An 8,877-nucleotide genomic window follows, 5' to 3' on the forward strand; every position below is an offset into this window, starting at 1 on the left:
AGAGCCAAATCTCATAGTATCAGATCTACTGAAGACAGAAGCCTGGCAGCAAAGGAAGATTTTGATATGGTGGGAATTTTCCTATCTCACACTCTTAGACTACCTCCCTAAAAAACTACTATGTATGCCCTACACTGGTACTACATTAAGTCTCTGGTCTACTTAAAGAGGCAAAATCAGTACCAGCTGCAGACTCAGGAGGAGGAGGGTATTCAGAAGATGCTGGCTGGAGTCAGAGAGCTGAGATGTCAGCTGTCTCTGTTCCCCCTCCAGAGAACTCGATCTCTCCATGATGCCACAATTAATTTTCTCTTCAGTCATGCCGTTTCCAAAAGTGGAAAATAGAAAGTCAGAATTCATTTTTTAAATTTGATACAAGATATTGTGTTACTTGAAGTCAGGTCTCTGTAATTGAAAAATGAGAATGTCAAAGTGTTTGAAGACAGATTATATTTTTCCAAAGGGAAAATTTAAATATTTTTTCATAAAGTCTTACTGCAGGAAAATAACTCAGGTGTCATCTAATCACAAAACCTGTATTTCAGTGTTCTTTAGTAAAAGCTGTTCTGGTTATTCTCAAGTCTGAGAGCATAGCCTGTTAGGATCCGCAGAATAAAGAAGATGGCCTTTTAGATCCATTTGGATGTGTGTCTTTTTTTTTTTTTTTTTTTTTGGTGGAACTGGGGATTGAACTCAGGCCCTTGCGCTTGCCAGGAAGCGCTTATTTCACTGAGCCATCTCCCCAGCCCCTAGATCCATTTGGAAACAGATATAATTGGCATATTTTCAGTTGTGGCCTTGGTTCTATGTGAAAAAATCCACATAAATGAAAGTTAATCAATTATGTACAATGTGATGTGTGTGTGTGTGTATGTGTGTGTGTTACACATAGTAGAAAATAACAAAACACATGGCATGGCATCTCTCTTTTCTACTATGCACTTGAAATTTCATTCATTTATAGCTTAAGTACAATTCTTTTGGTTGAGTAAGTGAATCTTATGTGTAAGCTCATATACTTTTGCAGAAGACATTGTCATTTTCTATTAGACTGTTCCTGATCCCAAACACATTGCCGACTTTCATTATAGAAAAGTGAATATACTACCTATGAAGGGAATTATGATTTCAGAATGTAGTAAATGGTTCAGATTTTTATAATAAAAAGGACGGGTTTTAAGTAATCTTTTCTTCTTAATTTGGATACAGAAATACAATAAAGGTGAAGAACCCTTCTATGGCCATCATTCACTAGAGGCAAAGAAAGCAAAAAAGCTTATTCCAGGCCCCAGATATCCTCAATGATACCAGAAAGAAGGCATGTGAGTTCTTTTGTTTGACCAGTCATCAATAAGGCACTGGGAGAAATTCATTTTCTGTTACTTGTAGTTCAATGCATATATAAAATTGCTGAGCCATATTTCAATAATTTTAAACATTTTCAATTTGATTTAGACTATATAGCATTATTTTAATATTTGTGTTAATAATATTGGGAATTTACCCAGTACTGTCCATATAAACCTAAATAGCCTAAGGTACTTTCCTAGTATTTGGCCCTATATTATTCATTATGGAGAATTCACAGGAGATGAAATATACAAAGCCTTGAGATGGTGATTGAGACTGGGTATGGTGGCATTTGCCTATAATCCCAGTACTTGGGAGGCTGAAAACAGGAGAATCACTACGAGTCCAATCTGTGTAGTAAGACCCTGCAGTCCCTGTAAATTGTGTACCAGATACATTAAAATGTGTACAAAGCTTGTGTTCAGCTCATTGATATTTCACATATGTACACACCCGTATTCCCAACATCCACATCAATGTGTACTTCATCTACTGACCCAGAACACTTCTCATTCAGTTCTCTATCCTTCTCCTTTGGGAGCAGGCACTTAGTTGACTTTCATCACCATAATTACCTTGGTAAGTTTGAGCTGAACATAACTTAAATACTACAGTGTGCATTGTTTTTGTCTTTTTCCAACTACCACGAAGTTTTGAGATGCATTCATGTTGTGTATACCAACAAATGGGATTATGGTTTATTGCTGAGTAGTATTTCATTAAATGAATATATTATAGTTTGTTCATCCTGTGTCCTATTAAAATACATTTGAACTATTTCTTTGTTTCTGTTATTATGAAGAAAACTGATCCAAATAATCATGCACATGCATATTTATTTCTTTAGGTGTATCTAAAAATTCATCATAGATTTAGGTATAACTTAACTTTATTATAAACTGAAAAAAAATTTTCACAACTGGTTAAAACATTTATACATCCACTGTCACATGAAAATTTTAATTACTCTGTTCTGCATTTTAACAGCTTGTGTGGTAAGTGGTTTTGAAAAATTTAACTCATTCTAATAGAAGTACACTGCTATTTAATTGTGGGTATTTCTGCTTTTTTTTACTTCATAATTTTAGCAGTAATATTTTGACCTAAAACTGTAATGGATTTAAAATTTTAACTTTAACTATTGTGAGAGTTTTGTTTCACTCTGGGCTCCACTTCTGTCCTTTATTTACAAAATAATGGACCTGAGTTTGTTAGATATGCTTACTTTGCAGTTTGTATATGTTACTCTCTACATTAAAAGATGCGGAAAAAAACACTGGAGGAGGAAAAGGAGCTTTTCTGTGCTGGTGCGGGGATGTGTCTCTTGCAGTATTAATAGAATTTTCTTTACAACCAGGAGTCAGCTACTCATGGCATCTTGCCCTGAACAGATTCAGTAACTCACCCACTTGACAGCAGTACACAGTATAGGGAACCACAAATTATAAATTGTGTCTACAGGACATCCCAGGACATCCTTTGGGCCAGATTGGAATGAAGAAATTCCCTGCTTTCTTCTGGTTACTGCTGAAAACCCTAGGGCTAATGACACATGGTACTAAGAGGGCAAAATAAAATTTGCCAAGGCCAATAAGACAGCTAGGGAAACTACAGTTTCTTCACTCCCCTTTGTCTTGTCATTGCACAAATGCTTTTTTCTTCTTAGTAGCTTGCTGTAGTCACCATAACTATTCCTGGAAACACTTACTTCTGATCACCCATTGATCTTGCCATAGACATAACCAATAAATACCAAGATTCTGGCTGCCTCAGGGCCTTTTCTTCCCTTGGAACAACTGGTTATCCTAGATCCCTGCTGCACTTCTGTTTTGTCTCTTGCTATTTTTTCTCACCATGCACATGGCAGGAGAAGTCCCTGATATCATATTCAATCTTTTGATGCATTCATAATTCATAAATACAGGGAAATCATGACAGGCAAAGCAGATATTGGCTATTGTGAGTCAGCTTTCCATTGCTGTAACACCTGAGATAATCAACTTAAGGGAGGGAACCTTTATTTTGACTCATAGCTTCAGAGGATTCAGTCAATGATCTGTTGATTCCATTGCTTTTGGGCCTGTGCTGGTGTAGATCATCAGGATGGGGAGCACATGGTGGATAATGATGTTCCTCACATGATGTCTCAGAAGTAGAACAATACAATTAGTGGGTTCCCAGTGTCCCCTTCAAGGGCACACCTGTAATCACCTATCTTCCTTCACTACACCACAAAAGGTCTCGCTATCTTCCAACAACACCAAAGGTTATGGACCAAACCTTTAGTACATGGGAATTTGAGAATATTTAAGATTAAACTATAGCACTTATCATAAGTTAGAGCCACTTTACTATCTGATTTCTTGTTCATAAGAGAAAATAGGCCCATTTATAGATGGCTGTCCATGTCAAACAATTATGCAAATATGAAAATGACATAATAAGATTTTCAGAGAGGTAAAAATAGCAACATTTTCTCTCTATTAATTCTGTTTGAAAGAGTCTCAGAAATAAATTTATAAAAGCAAAATAAATAAATTAGGAAAAATGAAACAACAAAGTTTGGGATGATAAAAAATATTAGAACTAAAGAACTGAAAATGAAAGTTAAATGGAGTTGTTGAATAAACTACATATCATATTATCTAAGATAAGCTCACAAAGAGCCTAGAAAAGTGAAAATATGTTAAGTTACATCTATTGATTAATCTTAGATATGGTAAAAGATTGAAATTTTCAAATAAATTCTAAATTTTTGAGGAGCTCCTTAAAATTTAAGTAGATAATGTGATAATAATCATTTAGCTAAAGACAAGCAATAGAATGCATGACAACTTCAAGAAAATCAGATAAGAGAAAAAAAACAAACTGGAATACATAATAAATAGAATAAATGAAAACATGGCAAAAATTCAGGCATGGCAGCACCCAACCTGTGTGCCCTGAACTCTGGGAGGTTGAGGCACTATAATCACCAGTGTGAGTTCAACCTTGACAGCTTGTGACTGTATGAGACTCTATCTCAAAATTTAAAAACAAACAAACAAAAAAGGGCTGGAAATATGACTAAGTAAGAAGGCCTTGGGTTTAGTCTTAGTACTGGAAAAAATATATATGGCAGAAAATCTATAAATAATGAGTAATAGGGTTGGGGAGATGGCTCAGTGGAATAAGCGCTTCCCTGGCAAGCGCAAGGGCCTGAGTTCAATCCCCAGTTCCGCAAAAAAAAAAAAAAAAAAAAAAAGAGTAATAATAAAAAATGTGAATGAATGAGTATCCTATGAAGGAGAGATTCTAGAGAACTCTTCCAGAATGAAGCACATCAATATTTCTCTGGTAATGGAATCTAAAAATAAAGGAATATAGAAAGACACCGAGCAAATATTAGAAGATTAATAATAGTGCTGAACAATAAGATGATTTCAAAAAAAAAAGAAATTCATTTTCTAAAATGAACAATTATTTAAGAGAATTTAATAGTCATGGATTTTATTCATGTACATACAGCTTTGATAGGAATAAAACAAAACAACTGACAAAATTCAGAGAGGAAATGAATTCCTGATTGAGATAGATCTCTCAGGAATTTGTGGCGCGCACAGAGAAAGGCACAGAATGATCGGTTTTGAACTTCTTTAGTAAGAAATTTAAGTTTTCTAGAGAGCTAGAGGAGGGGAAACATTGACACATGCTTATAATCTAAATAGAAAGAAAAATGATATAGATAGATAGAAAGATAGCTAGAACTGGTTATCTCAGTGCACTGGGAGTTGTTTCACTGCAGCACTCTCTAGTTTGCTTGTTATAATGAAGCAAAAACTTTCAGATTTAACAAGGAAAACTTAAAAGAATACAGTAAGCACATGTATATTGTACCTGTACATCTACCGGTCTGCCTCTGTCTATCATGTATCTATCAACAAGTTTAAAAAGAATTGTGAAGCTGGAAAGGGAATCTGGAGATGGTCGCAACACGAAAAAAAAAAAAAAAAGGCTGAAATATGAAATACATATGTGACACCACCTTATTATAAATACATTCATTGTATAACACAAACATATGCTAATAAAAAAGTTTTGTTTCGCTTTGTTTAAATGAGCATGTCTTCCTGAACATGGCCTAACTAAAGTGAGTCAAAGTGTAACAGAGACCTTGTCTCAGTTACTTGTTTCTTGTTGCTGGGACAAATACACAACACTTGGAATAAAGGAAGGAAATGTTCATTTAGCTCAGTTACTGGAGTTTTCAGACCATACTCAGCTGGCTCCAAGGCAGAGTGGCACATGGCAGAGAGCAGAAATTCACGGCGACTGCAAAGAGCAGAGAGCAAATGGGAGGAGCAGTGGCAGCAATAGCAACAGAAAGCAAGTCTGTCTCCTTTATGTGGCATTCAGGATATCTGTCCCAGGTTGGATATAGCACTCACACCCATAATCCAGCAGCATTTACACCTATAATCTCGTCAGCACCCACCCCATAAACTCAGTGGGTCATGAGTTAATCACAAACTCAGAATTCTATCCCATGACTTACATGAGGCTTTGAGGGGGACACCTAGAAATAAACCATAACAGACCTACACATAGACTGTGATCAAAATACTGACTTTTTACTTGGATCTGCATCTACCCTAAACTTCAGGTCAGATTCCCACTCAACTGTACACACAAACATGTTAATCATTTAGGGAGTACTTGTCTGAAACCAGGTTGATTAACCTTAACTTGTCCTCTGTCACCCAAGGCTAAGGATACCAAGTTAGAAGTAAGATATTTTTAAGATCCCAGAGCAGTCAGACATGCAAGCAGAGAACTGAGGCTGACCCAAGTGGATAAAATGACCTTAGGACAGGGACCAAACTGCCCCCTGAAGCAGTAATGATTTCCCCTCGAGCTAGTAGAACCTGACTAAAGCACACATACAGTAAAGAATAAGACCAGGGCATGAGTGAAACTGTTTGAATATCTATAATTCTTGTTCTCCATTTTTGTTCTTGAGTAATGGATTTCTTTCTCATGTCACCAACCCTCATTGCATTGTGACTGAGCTCCTGCGGGTATAGGTGGTCAAATCCAACCTCCAGAATCAGACTGCTGGCTCATTACTATAGTAATATAAGTACTGGTATCAACAAAGTCTTCATTAAGAATCTTAAAATTTAGATATTAACCATTGATATACCACTAATTTAAACCACTTTTTCTTTTCCTTTAGTATCGACATTTGTAAGTCTTGGGTGTCTCACACATTTTATATGCCTACCAAAGTTAAACAGGGAATCAGATGCAATATCATATGAAAGAGTACTTGGAAGATTATAAGGCAGCCTCAGGCTTTTATTGCATAGCTATTAAGTAATTCAATTTTATTAGCTAATTTAAACAAGGCAATTGCTTTAGAAAGAGTGCTCTCTTAAATTGTTAATATATTTTAACACAGAGTAAGTAAGGACACTTGATGAGTATTTTTACTAATCAATTTGTAATTACATTACAGATAAACTTAACATGATATATTAATGAAACAGCAAATAGATGGCATTGACAATAAACAGTCCAAAGGCATTCTTCACAAAGGAAACATTTTCCAAGTTTATAATATGAAGAAATATAATGATACCTTAATTTTCATCTGAATTGTTGAAAAGTATATTTGTACACAGGTTCCTAGAAATGAGTTAACACCTGTGTTGCCTGTTTAAATCCCATGAGAATAAAATCTCTAGTAGCGGGGATTAGAAGGGATGCAAACCAATCTGCATACATTTGCAGGTTATCTTGGCAATGCTTAACTCCTCTTCCCCATTTTTCCGTGTGTCTTTCCCCAGGGACAGCTGCCCCAGGAGCTCTTTCCAGATGCTAATGCTGTATCACCACTTATTCCAGAAACACAATAGTTGAAATTTCTGTCCTGAACATCAATTGATATAAACATTCTAGGATAATGCATTCTTAGAAGCCTAACTGGGAGAAGTGATTGAAGCATCTTTTATGTTAATATATATATATATATATATATATATATATATATATAAAACTAATCTTTTATCCCTGTGAGATTATCGTTTTTGATAAAAAAGAATTTGAAAATTAATCTTTTGTCATGGTGAGTTTCCAACAGCAGGGCTTGATGTTCTTGGTTGATTGTACTAAGATCCCTAGGAACACAGAAGTAATGAGCTATCCAATATTGTGCCCGCTCAGCCTGAGATTTCTCCTGAGAATGTGATCTGGGTAACTTTTTGTCCCACTTAGCTGACAAAGCCATGTTGCTTGCATGACTAGCACTGCTTGCGATGCAACACAAGGATGCTCAGCAATAGCATTAAAATTATGGGGGCACTTGCAGGTTAGCTCAATGTTTAAAGTACCTGCTTGGGCAAACTCAGTCAGGCACAGGGGACCACGGTTGGATCCCTAGCTCCACATGCCACACCAGACTTGCCATTAAAGCAGCCTGAGCCAGAAAAAAAATTCCTTATTATTAAAATTACTAGATTAGTAATAACATCAAAAATCATACTAAATTAATTATTATTTGAAGCAAAAGCTTTGTAATGTACATATTTATTTAAGTTTTGTATGTAGGCATTTTATGCCTATCACAAAATGGCATTCTCATATCAATGTTCCTTTAATATCTTAATCTCTAGCATAAGGGGGGCATCATTTTTTCAGTCTCATATTTTCTGTGTAACAGAAAATTGATCCTTTTATCTGTGGGATCTTAATATTAAGAGTCTAGACTTAAGAACTCTTACATTATCTACTAACCTATGAACTATCTTAGATGCATAAATTAGTAATAACATATTTCTAAAAGAACAAAATTCTGTTTGTCTCCGGGCTGCAAGAAGCAACTATAACATAGGGAGAAGATATTTTGAAATTGAGTCTGCATAGCTGGAGTTTGCTATAAACATCTCCAGTGAAGAAGAGGGAGAGTAAGCCACACTGAAATTTGTGCAGGCAGATGTACAGCAAGAATTTGAAATGCGTGTTGAGTCACTTAACAGAGCTGAAATGAAATTGTAGGCAAAGTCCTTAACATAGAGTAGAACACACTTAACAACTGTTCCCCAGTGCTTCTTAGGAGACAAGATTGCTGCAAAACATTTTGTCTGGTGTGTACATCATCTGATCTTGCAAATTAGAACAGAGTCTGTTTTATATTTGGCAATCCTTAACATCATAGCCAACTTAACTCATCTACCCAGGTTCACACCAGCAGTAAGCCAAGGAGCCAACAGTTAAATAATTTTTTAGGTAACTACTTTATACTGATTCTCAAGCAATGACAAATAACGTGAGTTTAATAAATAGAAAATAAAGACTGTATAACCTGCACACCGAATTTCAGATATTCATCAAACCTGAACCTAAAAGGTGGGTCAGTGGTGCATGAAATAGTGTGAGATACATTTCAGTGTGGCAAAGACAAGAGAATCAGGTCATCAAAGCAAATGATATTCATGAGAACAGGGAGAACTACCTTGGTCTGTGTCAGTTTTACCTAAGAGACTGGCA

The sequence above is a fragment of the Octodon degus genome, unplaced genomic scaffold (assembly GCF_000260255.1).
Source record: "Octodon degus isolate 3935 unplaced genomic scaffold, OctDeg1.0 scaffold00112, whole genome shotgun sequence".
Taxonomy (NCBI): domain Eukaryota; kingdom Metazoa; phylum Chordata; class Mammalia; order Rodentia; family Octodontidae; genus Octodon; species Octodon degus.